We start from the raw sequence: 23686 nt of genomic DNA, 5'->3' as shown, positions 1-23686 counted from the left end.
GGCAGCAGAAAAGTGCTGGGTTTTAGATTCTAGGTAAATACTAAATATAATTGTAGGTCAAGAAGAAAATCAAGAGCTTAATTCTTAACCCACTGTACTCATATTTCTCCACATATGTCTGGCTTATATCTGTGATCCATACTTTAAAACTTCTTTAGATGGTTCAAAATAAATGTGGCATATACACTGCATCCTCTCCTACCCTGGTCCAGCACTCTAAGCCGAGAAATCAAAGTAGTAGCCAGACATTTACATTTTGGCTTCACAACAAAGATAGCCCATCCCTCTGCGAGATCCAAATAAAACAAACAAACAAACAAATTGTCAAGGTGTCAAGTCATAGAGAATATGGCAGAAGTAGAAAAAGTACACAGGAAAGCAATTTCAAAGATTAATTTGAACATGAGGAACGGTATTTCCAATAAATTGTGCAGGTGACAACTGAGCAGGTTTGGGTAGAAGAGATCTTCAAAACACAAGCTGTTTATACTCTCTGAAGTCTCATTCACTCCTGGGAAGGGGTATCTAATTTTTTTTTACCTCTGCCTAGTTCCAGGCTTTTCCCATCATTTTCTTCCCACCTGCCTTCATCCAGGAACGAGGGACAGTTTCTAACAGGGCAAGGAAATAAAAGGATGGAAGGAAATGAAGGGGAAGAGTCAAATGTTTCTGGGTCTTTACTCCAGCCCCACAGACCAGAATTTAGTGCACAGTACAAGTGAATGCAAGGAGACATTTTATAAGAAAATGAAAAGGGATTAAACCCTGTGTCCAGCATCACATCAGCAGGACAGAAATCATCCCCTCAAAACTGAGATGTGATAACAAAGGACACTCAAACTGCCTTGTGAATGCCTCACCTAGACTTAGGCAGCTCTAAGTTGGATAACACTGAAATTGAAAATACCAAGAAAAAACTCAGCCTGCTGTTTCTAGGTGCCTCGCCCAGGAGCAACTGCTCTTTCTTCCTACTGACAACCTCTAGAGCAAGGTCTGGCCCTGATGAAAGAAGTCAGCCTGTACTGTAGACTTTGTAGTGATATCCCTTAGTAAATTGGATTTACCATCTTGCACCCTTCTTTTCAGAAAAAAATAGTGATTATATCTATTAAAAAGCAGGGTCAGAAAGCTTCCCCCTTCCCTTCCTGAGGGAAAGCAAAACCTTGGCAGCTAAGAATAAACCAAAACCTGGGGAAATGAGAAATTACAAAAGAACAGAGAGATGAGATATATTTAGGTTTTTGAGGATCAAGAAAGGTATAGACATGCCAGGTACAGAGGTTACCTCCAAAAAAGAACAGCCCTGGGAGATGGAGACTGTGGGTTTAGATGGGGAATTCAATCTGCAGCCCAAGTCTACTTAAGCAGGTATTAAGGTGGCAAAGTCCCAAATCAGAATTTCTAGTTAATAAAGCAGAGCCACATACCAGTTCCAGGTCAAACATAAACATGTATTTTTGCTAAATAGTAACAAAAATATTCTGGAATAAATTAAAAGACAAGCTAACTACAAGTCTAGCTAGAAGTATGTAGAAAAAACACATTTTTCTTCTGCTCACAAAAGTCTTGAAATGTTTTGATTAGTCTTCTGTGGAAGGAGATAAGCCTGTTCAGTTAAAAGTTAATAACTTTCTCATATATAATATACTCAAATCTGCTTGCACTGTAATTTATGGCTAGTCTTACCTTTGCAATCTTGGCAAAAGCTATCTATCCAAAGTTTGGAGATACACTGCTTCTATAATTCCTTAGATTGTTGATTCGTTTTATGCATAATCCAAACAGGTGAATTTCTACTGTCAAGAACAAACCATTATACTGTCCTTTGTCCTCAGTATGTGTATATAGTTATTGATAACTTTGTGTACCATGAACAAATATTTGCTTTTGACTTTCAGATTTTTTAAATTCTTTCTTTAACAGAGATGTTTTTGTTTGTATACAGTCAGTTCCTGTCAGGCAATGCATAATAAGCATCACCTCTTGATACTCCTGTCCTGAAAAACATCAGCAGTAAGGCCACTGCTATATGAATTACCTGCAGAGGAGGTGCCTTGGGCCAGGCTGCTGCAGTGCATTTCCACTGCACACTACTTCCAACCAAGGGCAAAGACAGATGCCTGCTCACCTCCTGGCTGATAGAAAGCCACATGGCCATGCTCATCCCCCACTTCTGCAGCTCAGAGAAGCTGAGAGCTGAACAATCGTGAATAAGAGTATTTAACATAGTACTTAGGAATATCTAGCATGTGGTGTTCCAAAGTTATATTTTCAGTGGTTTGATCCCTGAAAAGTAAGGGAGTTCACTACAGCTGTCCAGCTAAAGGCAGACTAACTTATTTTTCTCCCGTCTTTAAAATCTCACTCAGATTCATATTATTAATGTAAAAATAATTTTACTCCAGTTGAAACTCTACAACCACATCCACATCTTTGACTACAACCAGCCATTGACCACCTGCGTATTTTCATTCATGAGAGATGCTCACAAAGTATTTTTCTTTTTAGTTTGCCTCCACCCAGTTTACATTGTTTTCAGTCCTGATGCAGCTCCAGTGCAGCTCTCCACTAAGTGATCAGCAGGAAGCACAGGATGATGAACCAGTCAGTCATGACAGCCAGCCAGGCAGGGCATGTAGCAGTAACAATACACGTGGTATTGAAAGCCACGCCAATGAGGCGAAACAAAGTTTGCTGACTGCAATGGTGCTGTTCCATTAGTCCAGTTGAAAGACCTGGGTCACCTGCTTCTTTTGTAAGGGTTCCAGCTTCAATGTTCAAGCATGGACTACAGTAAACAACAGGTACAAAACACAGCAAAAGGATGAAGGGAAGGAAAAGAGCACCCATGCAGCGTCTCCACAGTAACAGGCAGGTTATTGCGTATTTCAATCAAATGTCAGTAACCTTCTACAAATGTAGAACATACATATGCACACACAGAGCAAAGCATACTTTGAGCTCCTATATATATGCAGAAAAATGAATAAACAGCACCAGTGGAAAGCCATAAGATTGTCACCTAGATAAGTTGAATGAATCTAATATTTCAGATCACTGAAAATAGATTTTGGCTGTTTGATTCAATCATAAATCAGGATCACAGTTAATCTGGATTTAGAGTGGCTTTCCTGTGCAGTTTTGAGAGTCTCAAAGGAATATACTGTTCACTGATTTATGTACTGGTCTTGCTGAAAAATTGATTTACCATTGCTTGCTGCAAACAGTGAATTGCAGCTCGCTGGTTTCTTTGAATATGCAAAGCCTGTACTGTTATAAAGGTGGGAGAGTTTGACAGTTTGCAGCTAAGTAAATCACACTGATCCCAGTGTTTGCCTTGAGATTTACAGTGCATGCTATAATTTAGCCCCCAATGCCAATCCACAAAACACAGACAAATAGGAGAGTGTTTTGTCATCTTTTCATACACTGGATCTTCTTTCATTTATCCATTATCTCAAAATTACTCCACCTAACAAATTCCACTTTGAAAAGCATTACAAATGACATCTAGAAATGTTTTCAAAATTAATTTGACAACAATCTCAACCAGGATATTTTAGCTCTTGAAACAAATATTGGGCTTTAAGAAGTTTCCTTTAGATTTCCAGCAATGCTTGCTTACTTTAATATCAACCACTGCATACATTCACAATTAAAAGAGCCACAGCAGTGAGCATAGACTTCAGAGCCTTTCTTTTCTGAAAGCAAAAGATGCAGGCTAATCATAGGCATCTCTACTTCAGGAAAAAAAAAAACAACCCACAACAACAACCAAGCCAACCAGTGGAGAGTAGCAGAGCTCATGTAATTAATTGCAGTCAGCATTCTCCATACCCATCACTCCTGCACATTTGATAAGAATACTGTAATATTTATTTTTATGCATGTGATAAAACACAAACCTATGATCAGTTACAACTTTATAACAGATAATTCAGGACAACACATCTTCTCAAAGTCATTTAGCCAACTCATTTACCACATTCAATATTCACAAATACAGATTCTTTGCCTACAGAGGTGACCCAGCTGCGACCATATTGCAGATATCAAGATAGCAGACATTTTTCTTTCTGCTGCTCTTTAATTTGGCAAACTATAACTTGACACATTCTTTATAGGGACTTTTCCTGCTTCTGGCAAAAACTGTGCACCTCATTGGCCAGCTGAATAATGAGGAAAGATTATCTCCTTTGTAGAAAATTATGCCGCCAGTGTCACAATATGAAGACAGCATAATTTATAACTCCTTCTCTCCCTCCTCCTTTCATTTTGGCCTGGACACTGGGTCACATATCAAATTTCAAGCCATTTTTCATTTTAGGAGCTAATCTGTTTGGTTACTAGAGTGGAATGACAGAACACACCTGTGATCAAAGGGGAAGGTAGATGGAAAAAACATCTCCCGAGTTCATGTACATCCATTACCCTGACCTTGTTACATAGTGCTTCATATGGGTTTGGTCAATTATTAGACATTTGACAGTTACTTCCAGCACAAAGAAACTATTGAGCAAGTTTGGCATGCATTTTGTTCTTTATTAATTTAAACTGTCTTGAGTAATGTCTTGAGAGAGGTCAAATATCTCTTGATAAAAAAAAATTATAAAAATTCTTTCTGTATAAAGGAGCATATTCACAGCAGCAAAATCCAGAAATCATCATTCTTTAAGATGGAGCAAGACCACCCTCTGCTACCGAAACCAACAGAGTATCAGGACCTTCTTTAGTGAAGAAAACACAGATTCAAGGCCTGGCTTAAACTCATTAAGGGTTTTCAAACCCAGATTAGGCTAATTCAGGGTTTTCCCCTAGGAGCAGTTTTGAATGTCTCTTTTGTTCCAGTGGGGAACAAAGAAAACCAAATTTTGTGTGCTGCAGTTTTTCCACAAAGATGGAACTTTTCTCACCCAGTCACTTTTAATTATCTTCACTCACATCATGAGAGCATTGACACATAATGGGATTGCAAGGATTACAAGACAAAGCTAAGGGCCACGATCCCGGCCCCGCAACTGTCTCAGCACTGTGAGGAGGGACAAGGCTGCTGGCACCACACTTTAATGAATGTTTTCCTTACAGCTTACGCATTTCTAAATCAATCTTAGGATTTCTTTTTTTTTTTTCCAAGCTCTGTCTTGACCAGGGAGCATGGTCGAACTAGGAAAAGGAGGAAAAATGGTGTAGAAGAAGGAATCACATCTGAGCAGACTGTGAAGAACTTGGTTATCAGTTCATCTCTGGTACATGTTGCTGATTCTGTCCTCTGTCTAATACCCAGGTCATGCTCCCCTTAATGGTTTTCTTGATCAGTAGAAAATAATTAATAATAAAGAAACAAAGCCAATTCTAGCTGCTTATTTGCTTCCTTCCTTCATTCAGATGGGAGTTGGAACTAGACAATCTTTAAGGTCCCTTTCAACACAAACCTATGATTCTATAACTCATTTGAAGTAATAAATTATTTGTTGTATCATCTTCCATTGCTGCAGAGGCAACTACAGTGGAGCAGAGGGTATTGCGAATTCAGCAAATGTCAACAGTTTGGTAAATTCTTTCAAGGGAGACAAATGAGTGACCCGTTCATATGACCCACTGCAACAACAGGAACAAAAACAAAAGTCACAGAAGTAAAAATGAGGAACTTCCTCCTTTCCTTCTCTCCATCCTCCCCACCAAAATATTTCCCATGGCTGAGTAATGTAAAAATCATCTAGAAAACAAAGAATTTAGAAAACTGCCTCTAGATTTAAAAAAAAATTATAATCACTTTTCCATCAGTTTTAATGAAAGACATTCAAAATGTAAGGTATCTGTCCAGAAGAAGCAGAAAAGTGCAAATATGTTATTTTGTAATTGTTGGTTTTCCTGGAAAACCTTGCATTGTTACAAGACACATTTTCATTGTTTCATAGACAATGGAACCGTTTTCTCATCCCTTGGTAAGCTTTTCCCCTACTGGTATGAGAGTCCCCATCTCTTCCCCTGAAGCATGAACAATAAAACACATTCATCATTTTCTCTATAGGATTCGAAAAACAGGTGTTAGAAATTTCAGAGACATTCATTGCAAAGTCATTATACCATCTTTACAAGCAGAAAACATGATCTTCCAAATGCCATCCTATTCCAGTAGCATGAGATACTGGCTACCAGCACAAAACCTGCAAGCCAAATAAAATGGCTCTCCCCATAATAAACAGTGTGCATTTGCTCAAAGGCAAACTTGTCTCATTCTGGGAAATAGCTACCCCTCTACAGCTAAGGAGGGTTGTTCCACTACCCTCCAATAGGCCACAGGAATATTTCGTCTAAAATAGCAAGGAGGGCACCAACATAGAGGTATCGGACAGCATCCAACATTCTCAGTTGCCCTCTCTCACTGATCCGGTGTGCAAAGGTGCCCAAGTACCACACAACTCATACTGTACCTCTAGATTCAGGACTAGATCCTGCCCCAAGCAAACCCAAGGGATTCCATGACTTTACAGAGAAGTGGAAAACAGGAACTTTTGTCTGCTTTTTTTGCGAGCTAGAAAAATTATCTGAACATCCCCTTAGCAATAAGGTCAATACATTTTGGAGTGCTTTTTGCAATTTCAGAGGTGTCTGTAAATGATAGCAGTTCATGTAAAATGAAAAACTTGCGTGCCTTGAAAGCACATCAATGAAATATCTGAAAAAAAAAAGAAAACCAAATGAAAACAGAGATTTTTTTGTGGAAACATTTTTGTGAACCAATTTCCATTTTCATATGCTCTTCTTATACCTACTTCAAGCTAAAATCAGAAAAAAAAAAAGCATAACTGGTTATTCTTTCAATACTCCCACCTTGTTCAAAGTTAGGAAGCTTAGTCAAACACTTGAGCAATTCTGAATGGAAAGAAAAAACTGTTGAGCTCTCATCTCAAATTTTGCTGGGAAAAGCATCCCAGTTTGTCACTCAAATTTATCTGTTACAAGTTTGAAATTTACCCATTTCAACAGTAGCAGGTATCTGAGTGTGAAAAGAAAAGGTGCAAAGTGAAAAAGGGGAGAACAGAACTCACTTAACTCTTCAGCAGGCAGCATAACCCCATACTCTCAAATGTCATGAATCTATCACCCACAGAGCCTGTAACTACAAAACCAAACAGCATGAAGATGATAAACGAAGAAGACGTATGCCAAAAGCTGTGATAGCCTCCTCACAGTAGGCCAGTGCTGACCATTGTTAAAGTTTTCCACCCAGCTTCATTCAGAATGGATTGAACCAGAAGCCAGAGAAGGACCGTTGTGCCCAAGGCCCTTCATAGTTTGCTAAATGCAGGGCTTAGTTTTAACAAATAGCCATTTTCCAGCAATATGTTTTCACAGGGAAAATTCCCAACGAGATATTCTTAAAACAGAGCCAGCCTCCAGATCAGAGACCTAGATTAAATAATCTGAAGACATTTCCAAGAAACATCTGTTTCTTCCTCATGAGTTTCCAAGTCTCTCCTCAGCTAGTCCTTCTTAATCTTCTATAATTCTGTTGTTTGTTTGCTTTTCTTTTTAATGAGCTAGAAAAATCCCTATCTCTTCAACTACAAAAGGATTGCAAAGGAAAAGAATACTTAATGTCATAAAGGATGACTTTCTTAGAACAACACAAAGATTACAAAGACTAAAAGACACTCTGGGCTTCCTGATGGAGGGGCTGTAAATGGGAAGGCATGCAACTCACCTTGTGGTTTGTTTTGAGGACAGAAAGTAGAAACATTCAAATTTCTAGTGCTGGCACTGTTCATAAGCACTAAAACCCTACAGCTAGAGAGACTTGAGCTTGTTCTGCTTGTAGTTCTAAGCTGACAAGAAACCCACAGCTGTGGTTAGCAGGGCACTAAGCCCAAGCAAATAAATCTCAGCTGAGAGCAGGACATGCTAGTTTAGTCCTGGTGCCATGCTGGTTTGTCAGATGGCTTCCAGTTAGCTCAGAGTATGCTCAAACCTCCTTGTGAGGGATCACGTAGCCTCTACTTTAGACAGATACAAAAACATAACATAGGCACTCAAAGTCTTCGTCTTCAGTTTTGTGGACAGACAGTAGTTAGAAAGGCCTCTGCCCATTGGTGGGTTGCGCTCATTCTGGGTTCCACACACGGACCCAATAGGTGCTTCTTCCCATGGAAAGGTGCCCCAGTAGAAAACTACAAATGCTGCATACAGACAAAGATCTGGGGCTAATTAAAATCCAAAATATTTCAGGCATGTATTTCACCGAAGTGATCTACTATTTCAGGTTGCTGAAAAAAATCCATAAAAACAAGAGAAATTAGCAAGGTAAAGCCTCTATGGGTCTCATGAGATTCTTGTACGGTACATTGAGATGTGCTCATGCTCTGAAATGTCACGTGTAATGATGTAATGTGGTGTTATGATAAGCTTGTGACATGTTTACAACTGACCTCTCTAATATGGTGTTTTAGAGGAGAGAGGGCTGCATTGGAGATGAGAAATGGAAACTGAGAAAACAACTGTCATCATTCACCCTTTGGAGGTTAATACCAGTGGTCTGAAGTACTCAGCTCTAGTTTGAAAGAATGATTAATATCCTGCCGTGTTTTTGATAGGAGTAAGAGCTGCCTCTAGAGCTGTCATGATACTACTTCACAATTTAAATTGCTATTGCTCTTCTGAAATCTTGTTAGATTTCAGAAACTTTCTCAGACAGAAGCCTGCAAAGCACAAGACAGATAAAAATTGATATCAGTATCTAAATTATTATTATCATTGTCTGCTTTGGACAACTTTCTTCTCTGGCAATGTGGTTTATGGCCTCTAGGAAACACAGGATCTTTCATAATTTTCTTCCCAAACAAAATTAACAGCAAGGGATTTTAACATCTGTAAATTAACACAGCTGCTCACATTTCACTGCCAAGGAAAAAGGCTGCTTCATTCTTTACTGTCAGGTCTCTCACACCTCTCGTCTGTGGAAGAAGAGCAAAGAAAAACTGCCAAGACTCACTGGATCTCTGAGGCAGTTGTCAAGTGAGCAGGTGTGCGGGCCTCCAAATTGATGCACTTTGAGCTGTCTGCTGACACCTGTGCAGCAGTCTGAGAGTCATGAAGCCACATCCATCAAACCAGGTGCAGGCAAAAATACTCCTTTCTCGATGATCTTGCCTTGCATAACTACAACATTCAGACTTTCAGACTAACTCCCACTGTACGTGCAAGGCATGGAAAATATCTACAGAGGAGTGAGTGCACTACACTTGTGACTACACCACCAAATTGGGGCGTGGGAACTGGGCTCAGACTCCTGCTCTGCCACAGGGTCCTGAGCAAGAGAAAATTCACTGAGCTCCTCTCCTCCCCTCAGTAAAGTGCAAAGTATAACCACACAAGTGCTCTCCATACCTGCAGTGTTAGGGGAAAAAATATGTTGTGTGTGCACACAACAGGTGCTAAATATATATGTAATGATTTATTGTCACAGCATGTGAATACAGCACAAGATTTAGAAACCGTCTCAGAATGAATTCCCAAAGCCATTAGCTGTCAAACTCTTCACACCTGCCAAGTCCAGACCCCCAAATTAATTCATAAGCATTCAGAAACTTCCCTCTTCCCCTGGGGACTTACTGTTATTTTAGCATTAACTTCACTGCCTGCATGAGTATGATTGAGATCAATCTGTCTGATTCCCACAGAAACCTTGGTAAAGAAGGGGCACAGACCTCTTATCTGGCATCAATCAAATGTCAAGAATGAGATTTCTCTGGCATTTACACAGTGCCCCAGATTGAGATATATTCATGGGATTTGAAAAGCAAAGGCTTTGTTGATATTTTTCTAAATTCACTAAGGTAAAAGTATGTTTGCTCCACCCAAAGCTGGAGTGACAGCCTTGTGCTGGACTTTGCTTGCATGCATTCTTCCCATGCCATATCTCTGCCTAATAAAAACAGGTATGCCTTAGCCCTGCTGTCATATACACTCATTTTCCCTGGGTAGAGTTATATTAGTCAAGACTTCTCTTACCGTCAAGGGAAAGCAGAAATTTATTCCATCTCTATTTTTCATATTTAAAAGAAAGGTGGGGGAAAGGGAGTCAGTTGAAAAACAACGAAAGCTCCAGATCAAGATCTAACCTGATAATTAAGGCTGGTTCCTTAAAAGATTAAAATGAAACAAAACAAAATAAAACAAACCAGCATGCAAAAGCCCCCAACAGATACATTTATGTTTTTTTCCTTAAGGTCTGATTGTACTGGTCTTCCTCATGAGGAAATAAGAAAAAAAATATCTGTGAAATTTCCATTTTGCACTATTTCACTTCAACAAGCTTCATACCTTCCTTTCCTCCACTTTTCTCCTTTGCAGATTGTGAACTTTAAAATTTTGGTATAGAAAACAGGTAAAAAATAATATGTGGTGTTACATTAGTCCTGAACTAAAGTATTTTTTATTTTAGAGTTGATATTTTTATTTTTAAAAGAATATCCACAAACATACACATTTTTTGTAAGAAAGACCAATTTTTAATTTTGCCTACAATTTTGGAAGAAAAAAACTTAAATGTGGACATCTTTACTCCTTCGTAAACCTGTTTAATAGCCCCTAATATCAATGCACTTTCTTCTATTAATTATGATACAGACAATTGAATTTTCACAGTCCTCTTTCTGTTCTGATATTTACAAGGAGCTAGAGGACTGGTTTTATATACTGCAGATCCGAAAATTACTTTTGGACTTAACACAGTCATTTAAATGCCAAGATTTTAAAGGCCTCACAAATGTCTTGGATTTGTAGTTCATGAAAAGTTTCATTCTTTGAAAGAGTCTCTGAACAGTCTTGCCAGGGAAGTGGTGGTAAAATGGTTTTAGCACTTCTGTGAAAACTGTAGCACAGATGATTAGAGATTATAATACACAGAAGGCCTTGGAGAGTACATTAGATATTAACAACACTTGGAAGCTGAACTAGAAGCTGGTCAAAGAAAACCAAACAAAAATCCCTCTTTTCTTTTCCTTTCCCACCATAGTTCAGCCATTTCACACACACAAAACATAAACAAAATGAGAATGAAAATGCTTAGTTCCAGAGTGGCTGTTGTGTTGCCTCAAAGAAGATTAAGTCAGTCTGGTTAATATCACTCATATGACAGAATAATGACTTAAGGCTATAGAACTAGAAACATCATGAGGCTCTTCCATGGCATATCCCAGACTTTGAAATCATTAAATGCTTCAGAATTGGGGTCCAGTATTTCTTGGTGAAACACAGTACTTCATGCAGCATTGTTTCTTAATTACAGACTGAAGTTTTGTCAGCTTTTTTTTTAAGCAAGTTTTTGTATATATTTTTCAGCTGACCTCTAGGCAAGTCTGCAACTCCAAGGGTTGAATTTCCAGCCTTTTTGAAGACTGCACTTCATATCAGTGGTCATACTGGTGGACCTAAAAGGTTATCCTCCTGAAGGTGATGGGGGTCCTGCCCTGGCAAGCATTGGAGAGTGAATCTGAAATGTCTCTTCAGGGAGACATACAAAAGTTATGAGGAGAAAGGCAGAGAATTGCTGCTAGATCAGAAACAGGCTAGAAAATAAAGGATAGGATTAAGTATTGAGTTATCTATGGAGGAGTCATCAGCCAGAGCCTTGAAATGCTTAATAAATACGTTGTGATAGCTGCAAAAAGATGGGGAGGGGACAAACCAGCACTGACAGGTGATTTGCTTATTTATGGCCTGGTCTGGGCTAGAGCAGACTAACCATAGAATCACAGAATCATTAAGGCTGGAAAAGACATCTAAGATCATGGAGCCCAACTATGTTCACCACTAAACCTTGTCCCCAAGTACCATATCCACATGCCTTTTGAACACTTCCAGAGATGGAGACTCCATCATTTCCCTGGGCAGCCTGTTTCAATCCCTGACCACCCTTTGCATGAAGAAATTTTTCCCAGTATCCAATCTAAACCCCCCCGGCACAATTTGAAACCGTTTCCTCTGGTTCTGTCACTTGCTACCTGGGAGAAGAGACTGACCCTCACTTGTCTACACCCTCCTTTCAGGCAGTTGTAGAGAGAGATTAAGCCACCCTTGACTCACCTTTTCTCCAGGCTAAATAAAGCCAGCTCACTCAGCTGCTTCTCAGAAGACATGTGCTCCAGACTCTTCACCAGCTCCATGGCTCTTCTCTGGACACACTCCAGCACCTCAACATTTTTTCTGTAGTGAAGGGCCCAAAACTGAACATAGGATTTGAGATAGCCTCACCAGAGCCCAGTATAGGGTGACGATCCCTTCCTTAGTCCTGTTGTCTGATATAAGCAAGGATGTCATTTCTTGACTTAGAGGTCAAGAAAACTAGAAACACAATGGTAAAGCCAGAAGTAAAACAGAAAAAACACCCTTTTGCAAAGGTAAAAAATTAAATATAACCTGGTATCATATTTGACAGCATCTTGACAACCATTTCAGTTAAAAGAGAGAGAGTGTGAGACATGGCAGGGTGCTTGAGAAAGATTTTTTTCCAGTGAGAGCCAAGAGTGAAGGAAATGTTGAGGACTAACCACCTCAGCAAGGATGCTGCAGGAAAGAGGCAAGTTTAGCCAGAAGGCAGAACTTCTCCTGCCAAGCTTCTCCAGAGAGCAGTGGATTAAAATGAGGAGCACACTGTCCCAAAAGATGGAGATGCTGAGGCATAATCAGGGTTCAAATCCTGTGGTACAAGAAATGCACAGTTATCATTAACAACAATACTTTTGGAAGAGATGGTACACCCTACTCTTTCAAGTACAAACCAATTGTTAGATACTGCAATTAAAACTATGCACAGGCGAGATCAGACTAGCTGCTTTCCTGCAGAGTTCATGATCTTCCTCCAGGATCCAGCTGGTGAGTTTACAAATGCAAAGCCTGCAAAAGCAAAGTATGCTGAAGCTATTTTCTCATTGCAGCAGGAGGTATAGGAAGATCCTGTGAAACAAAATCAATTTCTAAAAGAAAGTAACTCAAACTCCCACAGTTCTGCTTGACCTATGTGTTTTTCTGATCTTTTAGTCAGGCTCCCTTTTTAATTTTCCCCAGCACTCTGACATGCATAATTTAATATTTCAAATTCATTGCCTTTCTGATCTACATTTATCAGACACTTTGAAGCCAGACATAGTGACACCTTTTTAAAATGACGTGGACAAAAACAAGTGCCCGCACTTTTTACTGTGCGTATGAAAATTCATAAGAGCAAATCATTCCGTGTGCTTTAAAATTATCTAGAAATACCTTTGGCAAAAAAGCATTTCTGTGTGTCTGAGAAGAAAATCACTTCATTTAAGAAACCATCTTTAGACAATTTAGTAAGGGCTACTTTGTGTGCCCAAATTCTTTAGAGACTATTTATCCAAGCAATAGTTGAAAATAATTATCTGACCACATGCTTACAAAGGAAGGCAAGATTTGTAAGGCAGATAATATCTTTCAAGTCTGTATAGCTGGAGAAAGCAGACAAGTTTTCAGGCATCCAAGCCTTTCCCCAGCTCATTTTTTCTCTCATCTTTATAAGCTGGTGTAGTAAAATAAACCATTTACATTCCAAAACTATCACAGCTACAACACTGATACTGATACTCACAAAGCTGGAGACTGAAAAGGCACACTGCATATGGATGTAAGATGTCAGCTGAAAACTCTTACAGCATAGTGGCGAGCAGAAAAACCCCATAACTGTACCGGCAAATATTTCTACAGAAGGGTGTGAGTTGAAGTTCTACCTTAAAGAGCTTCCTGGTGGGAATGAAAACCTGACAGGGTTTTTAGTTTTATTTCATTTTTTGACTGTTGATGTTAATAGGAATGTCCTGTTCAGAGAATTTCAATGCCAAGAAAAAAAAAAGGCAGGCACAGGGGTGACTGGATGGTGTAGATTCCTCACAGTTATAAACGAAATACGGGAAAACACATCTGGGAGCCACATTGCTGAAGGCTGAACAAAATGAAGCTAATGATCTGAGAGCCAAAGCAGCACTGAGACTGAAGGCAGAGAGAGCCCTGAATATGCAGTAGACCAGAAATGTGAAGCATCATGAAGCATCATCTCTCCATCTGCAGTTGAGAGATTCCAAATTTACCAGAACTGCTTTCAATATAAATGTATCTGACCTTGTTTACTTCTACCAGACATGCAATGAAGGGAGGCAGCAAAATGCTGAAGAAAATTGTGGCTTTGCTTCTCAATATTCTCCTGTGCCTTTCCCAACCTAATGCTAGTGCTACTTGGGTGCCTGCCTCACTCTTCCCATCAGAGAAAATAAATACAGGTAGCAGGACCTGCTCAATAGCAACCTTCAAACCCTTGGAAAAGTCTGTTATACATGGAGGCTGAACAATTCCTACATTTGAGGGATCACAGATCCTTCGTTTAGGTATGTTTGGAGAACAAACCTAACTGAAGTGTCACCCATGACTTTTCTTTTTCCAGTGGCCTTGTGGATAGCAGAAGGGCTGCTGCTCACTGTGATGCTTATCCACATATGTGTAACTGATGTCAGTGATGGAAGAAATCATCCCTCATTTGTTCTTGGAAAGTGTCTTACGTAGGTAATTTTCCTCTACATGGGGCACTTATTCATGCCTTTTTTCAAAGACCCTGTAAGATTGATTGTTCCTTTCTTCCTTTCATCTATGGTGTGTTCCTCCTCAAGTCTCCATGTCACTCATTTCACGTGTGAACAGAGGCATGAGAGGAAGGCACTGAGGTCGATCCTGTGGGGATTCAGCTCAGCTGCACCCCTTGCACTGACGTCTCTGACAACCCTTGGTGAGGCTCACCCAGCCCTGCCTGCTTGCTGCATTTCTAAGGTCACACAAAGATCTGCAGACCCACTGCCTGCTCCACCCCAGCAGACCACCAAGGCCACCAAGTTGGCTGCCCTCAATGCCACAGGAAGGTTTGCAAAGTAGCTCATTCTGGTGTTGTTGCTGTCTCGAGAGGGCAGCTGCCATCCCTCATCCTTCAAGGAGATGAGTCCTCACAGTGCTCCACATCTCACCGGGACATGGTAGCTGCTCTTTCCTTTGTCTCACTGTGTTATGTCTTCCTTGTGCTTTCCAACGAAATCTCTAGGCATGAGAGCAGAGCTTTCTTTGCACTGTTCTGTGCAGACTCAATCTGGAAGCCCTCTGTCCTCCCCAGCACACAAAGCACCACTGGAGCAGCATTGTCCTCTGGCAACTGGTTTTCACAAGAAGCTGCCAGCTACTGTAATCCTGAAAAAAAGTAGAGGCTCTCTACACAAAACAAAGAACATCCAAACTGTGGAGTGGAACCCACGTATATCTACAGATATCAATTAATTAATGGAAAAATCATTTAGCAAAATTCTGGAAGGGATGGTAAAAACAACAAAACAGAGACAGATTGACTGGTTGATTGCCACCAGGTACAAATTCTATTTTGTCAGTCACTATTCTGTCTGCAGAGTAAGATGTTAGTTTTGTTTTGTTGATCTTTTTCCTTTTTGAAGTTCCTCATGGAAGCAACAGCTCCATAGAGCACGGCCTCTCATTTTCTTACGGAGCCTTCCAGAACAATAAGGCCCCATGAACTACATCACTGAAAAAAATAAATAGCTTTAATTAAAAAAAGATTGGGTTTTTGGGTTTTTTGTTGTTTGTTTTTTTTTTTTAAACCAAATTGCTGCTCCCAGGAGAGTTCAGTCAGCACTGCAGAAATGTAGACAAATTAGAAGCCATGAGAAACCAAAAAAAATGTTAAGTAGCTGAAAAGGGGGTTCGGATGAAGAAAAAAAAATGGAAAGGCGTAGCTGTGTGTACAGTTTAGCTGAGCAATGACTGAGGCCATATGTCAACTGGCTACAGGCATCTGCTAGAAATAAACAGCTAGCAGAGGAATAACAAGTTAGGAGAGTAAAAGAGCAACAGTTAGACATAATGACAACCCTAAGAAAGGCAAAATTTAGACTAAACCTCAGTTTTTCTTTTTCCGTAACAGGTCCTAGGAAGTGGAGTATTCCCAGGGTTCTGCATAGAAATACTTTTGCATAGCACACAGCTTTATCCCCTCCCGGTTTAAAGTCACTCATTCTGGAGGACACAATCTTGCACTGTTAATCTCAGACACCAGAGAGGGAGTTTCTACCCATAAGCATCATCTTCCAGATAAAGGTCTTGTTGGCTGCAGGGAATGTTATTAACAGAAGAAATTGCTTCAAAATATTGTCTGTTGCTTATGTAAGATGAAACTAAAAGCAAGCAAGTGGAAAAAAAAAAAAAAAAGAATTGGCCTGTTTCTCAAACTGGTCAAACCAGCAAAGCTGAAGTAACTTTGTGCATTTTCTGTCCTCTTTTTTAGGGCACAGTTCTGGTTTGGGGTGGGGTTTTTTTAAGAAAATTAGAACTACAGCCCATTGTACCCCAAGTGCCATGATATTTTAGTAACAGCATTGACCTTTCTGACTATTTTCCAGTATCTCAGGACCCTTGAGCTGGTATCTCTTCTGTAACTGGTTAAGTAAAAACCAGGTGTGTATCCTCCTGGGTCATCTCAGTGGATGTATATTTAGGAATGACAATTTCTGGATGATATTCAAACATTCCTCTGGATCCATGTCATCTTGGCAAACGGTTTTAGATGCTCATACTGACCTGCATCTCTTCATCTGCTCTGTGTTTTGCTCAGCCCTGTAACCACAGCCAGTATATGGATTTCATCATGCAGAGGTGCCAAGTCTCTGCAGAATTAGAAAAGAATAAAAGTGTGTGACTCATCCTGAAGAAGACCAGATGTGATGTTCCCATTACCTGTTACAGTGAACACATTACCATTTCAAAACTATCCTGATTTTTAGGGGTTGCACTGACAGCTTCATAGCTTTTCATTATCATTTGGAAGAATTGCTCCCAAAAAGGTATTTTCTCCTATGGTGGATACACAGGGAAGCAGCCTCAGCAGGTTTCAGCTTGAGCCCACCTCTTAAGTTTATTCTTCAACATCTGCATTATGGAAAGATTCCTCAAAGGGAATCTTCAGGACTTTGTGAAGCTTAACCAAAATACTTAAAAATAAACCCAATTGCTAAACATCAAAGCAGTTCTAGAATGTGCTATTCATCTCCCCAAAGCACACAAAGAAACACAGAACTAAACCAAGACTCTCTCCATAGTTACACCTTTATGTTCAACTTATACCTAGGCCCAGGAGTAGGGTTGACTGTTCAAGTTGACTACTAATGTGGTTTATACATCTCCCTGGCTTTAAAAAACTCCTTCCTCCTCCCTCTGCACCCACCCAGAAGCTTCTCGTAGTGCCTCTGATGTGCCCAATTTGACATAATTTACTGATGACAATACTTAGGAATGTTTAAGCAATCCCTTCCATTAGACCATCTTTTATGTAAGCTTACATTTTCCCTTTCTCTTGGCTTGAAAATATAAAACATAGGATACTCTCCTTCAGTAGTTGCAGGCAAACCATCTGCTCCCCAAAACACAGCAGTTGAAGGCTTCAGTCATTTAAGAACTGCTGACAGTTTATACATTGCTTCCTTTAAAATAAAAAGCCACGAGGATAAGGAAAAAAAATTGAAACGTGTCTATCAAGTGATACGCATGCATTTCATACGTGATCTAATGTCTCATAAAGCTGACTTCAGTGACTTACTCAAGAAAAAAAAATAAAAATGAAGGGCTAAAACAAGTAGTGCAGAAACCCTTTAATCTGTAAGAAAGAAGCTGACAATATGTTCAAAGCCTTCCTCCAGTATTTACAGAACTAACATCTGACCTTTCACAGACTGAAATCACAGAGTCAAGGTACATGAGCTGGTAACCATTACATATTATTTAGCCTGGAATACTGTTTCTTTTGGTACCACTACATATTTGCAATAAACCAAAGATACCAATTTTCTATGAGTTTGTGGGCACCCTTGAAAGTGACTTTGTCTGGCACATAGCAAATATCCACTTTTTTTATACTCATGTTTAACCACTGCTGGGTCCAGGGCCACCAGTTTGTCTCTAGGCTGAGATCATAGAAATATTGCAGCTCACATCAAAGCCAACCAGAAGCATGAGACAATCTGCACAATGACCTCATGTAAGAGAGGGTAGGAGTTCAACAAACTTCATCTGATGCCTTTACATAGAGTGCCAGGCCATCTGAGCAAGGATTTCAGCATTCCACCTTGCTGCTGCTTACCACAGCATGAGATACAGGAAAAAAAAAAGAAGTAATATTTTTCGTTTATAACATCTACAAAAAAACCCAGGCAGGACTAGAATCAAAGACTCGTAGAATCATTTGGGTTGGAAAAGACCTTAAGATCCTTGAGTCTGAGGTCATATGGTTTATGCCTTATAGTTCCCCAAAGTGGAACAAAAATTTTCTAAGGTTAAACCACATGTATCACCTGGAGATAAAGGGTGTTCAGAGAATTAATAAGCCAGAAAACAAAAAAAAAAAAAAAAATCCATAGACATTTTCCTTAGCCATTTTATTTTGTGGCATTCATAACATGTGATTAGTATGGAACAGTGTGTTGTTGGCTCTGGCAATTTCCTTTTGGGGTTGAAAGATATTGGATAGTGTCTGACAGGGGCACAAACCCCCTCAAACTTGCACTAGCAGCAGTGGTTGGGTAAGGGGAGGTGTTGGGAGGGCACAGAGAGCAGTAATTTCCAGGTAAGCCCTGTTGCTAGTGAGGAAAAATTGCTTATGTATGAAGGCTCTCCCCAGGGATACATTTGGGCAACAGATAAATATTCTGTCGTGGCTGAGGACAAAAGGAGTTCCTCTTCTCTTGAAACCTCTGGTATGTTCTGGTGGAGGAATTGCAAGTCCACCACAACAATATTTCAGCATTTCTTCCACTCTAATTGAAAGAGAGACAAAAGAAGAGAAGACAGCAGTGCAGAAGCACATTCAAATTAAGTGTAATTTTAAAAGAAAGTAATGTTGGAACCTTTTCAAAGTTTGGAATACATTATCATAAACATGTAGTTGTGTAAAAATTAGTGTTCCAGGATGTTCTGAAATAATGGCTAAAGCAATCACCCATGTATTACCTAAAGGCAGTATAGTGGCATTGTTAGATATGATGCCACGAACTCTCCTTTAGTAACACCCTCATTTTCCTGTCTTTAAAACACATTTTCCAAATGTTGCTCATCCAAGAAAACATTTCCCTTGACAGATAATTGATTTCAGATTTAAAAACAAACAGAAACCCCAATAGCAACCAACATATCCACTGGAAAATCAGCCATTGTTAAGCCCCAGTGATCTCTATTATACTTGCAGATATCTGCAGTACTGCCCTCATGCCCTGGAAGAAGGATGTGAAACTCTGACATGGGAGATTTGAAATAATCTGCACCAGAATTTCCTGGCAATTACCATACTAATGAAAAACTGCTTAAATTTAGTCAGCCATCTACTCAGGGAAAGGAAGAGCTGGGGGCAAAGGAACTCCACAAGTGTCTCCTAGTTGTCACCCAGACACTTTGAAACAGATTCAGCAGATATAAATTACGGTTTTTTAAATGGGGGGGGTGGGGTGAAATAAATCAACCAAACCAGCAGATCCACCCTCCTCCTGAAGTACACATGGACAAAGCCTGCTGTTCTAGGACATTTGTTCAGGCTGCAAATTCAGGCCCTCAAAAGCAAGGACATGGCATGATCAAGGCTGTAGTGCTCAGAGATCAGGAAGGACTTATGCTGCAGAGTAGTCCTAAGACCGACAGTTTTGCCCCTTGGACTCGATTGTGTTTGCTTGGAAATGGGAAGACACCGACAAGGAGCCCAGTGCTGCAGGCAAGTTATTGAAAGCAAACTTTGAAAACACCAGTTTCAAGGGCACCTAAGCACTTAAAGATGCTGACTTATGCCCCCTGACATTATGAGCTATTAGACACTTAATCCAGCTGGGTGTTTTGGAAAATCCAAGCAGACGTTTAAGTACCTTCAAAAATCACGTCTGAATGGGGACCGTGTTACTTTTGTATTTATAATGTGGTGACCAGCTCACTAAGGAAAGCAACTTTTAACTGCTTTCACTCAACTGGACAAAAATAGTAATAAAATAAATAAAAGGGCTAATTTGGAGGAAAAAAAATCATTAAAATGTTCTTATTTATTCGGTATATTGAAGGTCACTTTATTGAACAAATAAAATGTCTCTTAGGCACACTCTGTAACTTTTCAGTCAAGCTTCCTTTTCCATCTAAAGGCAATGAACTGGACCACACATCTCTTTACAGAGAGCAATATAAAAGATACAAAGCAATAAAAAATTTTAATCTATTATTTTATATTTCTTATTCAGGTTCAGCAACAAAACCATTCTGGGACAACCTAGGGTCCAAACCACAAAATATCATATTACACATTCCCAATAAACTTTAATAAAGTCATTTCCTAGCTTTTCATTTGTTTGTTTGTTGCCTATTAGCCATTTGTAAATCCTACTAGCATTCCTCTGTGGCAATAGAATAAGTGAAAAGAGAATATTGTCTGAAGAAGCATTTCTATCCTAACGTCTTTCCAGAAACATTGACAACAGACATCTGGATTATTTTAATGCAAACATCCACCAAGCACTATAAACTTTCTTAGTCTAGTTGTAACTACCTCTGTTTGTAAAAAATCTTCCTATTGGTAAAATTAGGCAACAAAATACATTTTCCTTTGCACCTAGATAAGAAAAGGACCCAATCTCACTTGGAGACCTGAAGGGAGGAAAAAAAAGTTCACTTGTTCTTCCTCTAATAGCCTCTTGTTAGAGATATCTGTACCTACATTAGAGATATCCATAACTATCCAGAAGATTAGGAGTAACAGCATCTTTGGAACAGAGGATGGGGCGTTTTCTCCAAATAGCACTTGCATAAGACTAGAGTATCCACAATTACCTGACTACATTATCTTAGTCTCTGATCCAAACCCACTGGCAGCCACTCTACTGTCTTCAGCAGACTTTGGAGGAGGTGCTAAATGAACAACTGATGCATTCGAGTCCAAATCTTACACCTGTTCTTTTATTTTCTTTACCTCCCTTGTAATACAAATGGGCACCTATAGATGATTAACCAGAAGTGGAAAAATTGAGCTCTGGAAGACTCTCAGTCCTGCTTTTAAAGCTACAAGACTAAATGTTCCTGTGACAGATGCTGCATGGAGGAGTTCTATGCTCCTGGCTCCATCAATATGTGCATTCCCCTCATTTCTGTGACTGCCAACAGCTTCATTAGAGAACTCCAAATTAGAGAACTCCAAATGGAGATCTCTTAAACAAGACTGGTCCTTCAGCAGCCCCTATTTGAAAGCACAATAAATTACGAATCTAACAGAGTGATAATTTTACTGAAATCTGATTTTATCTCATCAGACAACTGTAAGTGCAAGTAAGTTAATAATGTACGCTCTTCTCTCCTGTGGCAGGGATTTGAGCTGACAGCCCATCACAAAAGATTTCCTGTCATTGTAACACTTCTTGTTACTATGTAAAGAAGCCAGGATTGCTAATGAAAACTACTTTTTTTGGTACCATTTTCAATTATAAGAAGATTTGTGCAGGGTTTTTGGAGATGTGGTGCTGATTCCTTGCCTCCATACTACCTCCCGCATTCGTCTTTTTATTTTGTCTTTCATCTCTTTTCTGATGCCCCACATCCCATCATGCCACACTGCACTCGTTAAATAAACCCCTAAATCTAGCTTTTGTCTAGCACTAATCCTTTTATTTCCTAAATCTTATTTAATCCAAAGGGCTTCCTTTCATCTCTTTAACTGTCAGTTGGATCACTACTGTTTCCTATCAACAGCTCCTGAAAATCCTGTATGGAGTTAAAAAGCTTTCAAGTGTTTCTATGATTCTCATTAGATTCTGCTCTCCCCAACACCTGCTAAAGACCATATTGCTGCTGCTCATGCCCTTCTGCCTCCCCTTGCCTTGACACAGCTCACAAGCCATAGTCATGTTAGAAAGGGTTTCCCCACTTTTTCTGGAAAACTCCCTGCCTAGTTTCAGCCCATACATTAGCAAGACTTGGTTAAGTATGCATTGTTTAATACAGGGCAAAACTTTTTAGGTAGAAGCCATCAGGGAGAGGGTCACAAGGAAGCTTTCCCTGGAGCCACAAGGAAGGGGTTCTCAGTTGGTTTTTCATGCATTAAATCACTGTCCATGAAAAGGTGTCGGTATTTCCGCCTTGTACTCCTGTTTCTCTTTTTGATCCCTCAGTGGCCAGTGGAGCAAAACTGGTGGAAGAAGCAGCTTTCAAAAGTCTCTCCCCGTAAGGAGCACCTGTTTGCTAACACCCATCAGGTGTCTGCAGCAAGGTCCTGCCTTCCCACTGCAAGATACTTTAGAGTGAGTCCATGTGCCAGGTGAGATGTTGAGCAGAAGTTACAGTGAGAGGACACCCCAGTTCTCATACTGCCCATTTGCAGACCATGCATGCCAGCTCTCTGCTCCCCGCCTTCAGCAGGCCAGAGCAGCTCCTCACAATCTGCCCTGTTCAGAAGCTCTCAGAGAGGCTGTACAAATGCCTTTAAAACTTTCTGCTCCTTGCAGCCTCCCACAGTGCATGTGACAGCAGCAGAAGCCAAAGCCCAGAGCTGGTGAGTGTACAAATACCATTCCCTCCAAAGGGAGGCAGAGCTGCTATTGCTACTCCATGGTGGGAGGGAATTATCACACCACCCACTCTTCCTCCAGACACCTCTTCACCTCCTTTCAAAAGTGCTTGTTGATTTTAGAGTATAGAGATGACCAGTCACTTTTACACCCTACTGGACAAACAGCCCAGAACATCAGATTTAGCAGTTCAGATTTAATTAAAAATGTGTGGAATTTATTTCCATTTTTCCCCCTCTGGCAGTGGCAAGTGTGACTATGAATACGTGAAGGACACCAGGAGCAGTGTACTCACCGAGTCATGAGCACCCTCGTTCCTTACTGACAGAGACCATGTACAGAGAAAAAGGCCATTCAGAGCCACCATTCAGCAGCACGAACATGATCTCTTGAACCTCACTAATTTCAGGCATGGGATTTCATGCTGAATGCTGCCATGTGGGCCCACTGTACACAGCCAGTTAAACTGGCTAGATGGCTGCTGCAGTCCACAGCTGCTCTGGTTTGCATTCAGAAGCAAGCTGTTATTTGCTTCCTTTTGCACAACACAAGCCTTATCTCTCTGCAGACATGCAGTAGCACGTCTGCTACCTTTGCACTACCATACTCATGTCTTAGACGGGGTGGGTCCAAGCAAGTTCAGTCAAACTCCAGAGGCTTTTTTTAACGCTGAAATATTTTCTAAGAAGGCAATAGCAGGATGAATGGGACTGAAACAAGCATGGGAACACAGTAACTGTAAATTTATCCTCACTTGTCTCTTTCATATAATGCTTATTCAAAATCTTCTAGTGTTTTTAATTAGATTTTTCTCATTGTGAGTTTTGTATTTTACTTATGTAATGGTACTCCAATGAAGTTAACTAAGAGCTACAAAATTCAGAACTATATTTTTAAAAAATCTTTCAAAACCACAAATGTCTTGTACTGAGGGTTGAACAACTTGCTTAAGGATCCAGAATCCAACCTTTCCTCCAGCTCAGGTATCAAATGCTCCTACCCAGAAGGTCATCCACCACCCTTGCAACCCCTTTCTGCAGTGTGGG

At 40.0% G+C, this 23686-nt stretch overlaps 1 long non-coding RNA gene across 2 annotated transcripts in view; it reads right to left on the bottom strand.

Moving 5' to 3' along the window:
- Positions 1-1557: 1557 nt before the first annotated feature.
- Positions 1558-23686, bottom strand: part of LOC121666253 — a 51100-nt gene continuing 28971 nt past the window's right edge. Inside the window, exons 2-3 of one of the 2 annotated variants that reach the window (XR_006016633.1) lie at positions 16645-16730; positions 1558-7117 (exon numbers count right to left, since the gene is read on the bottom strand). This is a non-coding gene — a long non-coding RNA (uncharacterized LOC121666253). Of the gene's footprint in view, positions 7118-12188; positions 12228-16644; positions 16731-23686 lie in introns of those variants that run through there. The other variant, XR_006016634.1, reaches the window with a different exon arrangement.

Source organism: Corvus kubaryi, unplaced genomic scaffold, assembly GCF_017639235.1.
Source record: "Corvus kubaryi isolate FWS band 111438036 unplaced genomic scaffold, C.kubaryi_AGA036_p1.0 132, whole genome shotgun sequence".
Classification (NCBI taxonomy): domain Eukaryota; kingdom Metazoa; phylum Chordata; class Aves; order Passeriformes; family Corvidae; genus Corvus; species Corvus kubaryi.
Note: the sequence above shows the minus strand (reverse complement) of the source record. Positions and strands in the feature narration are given on the sequence as shown.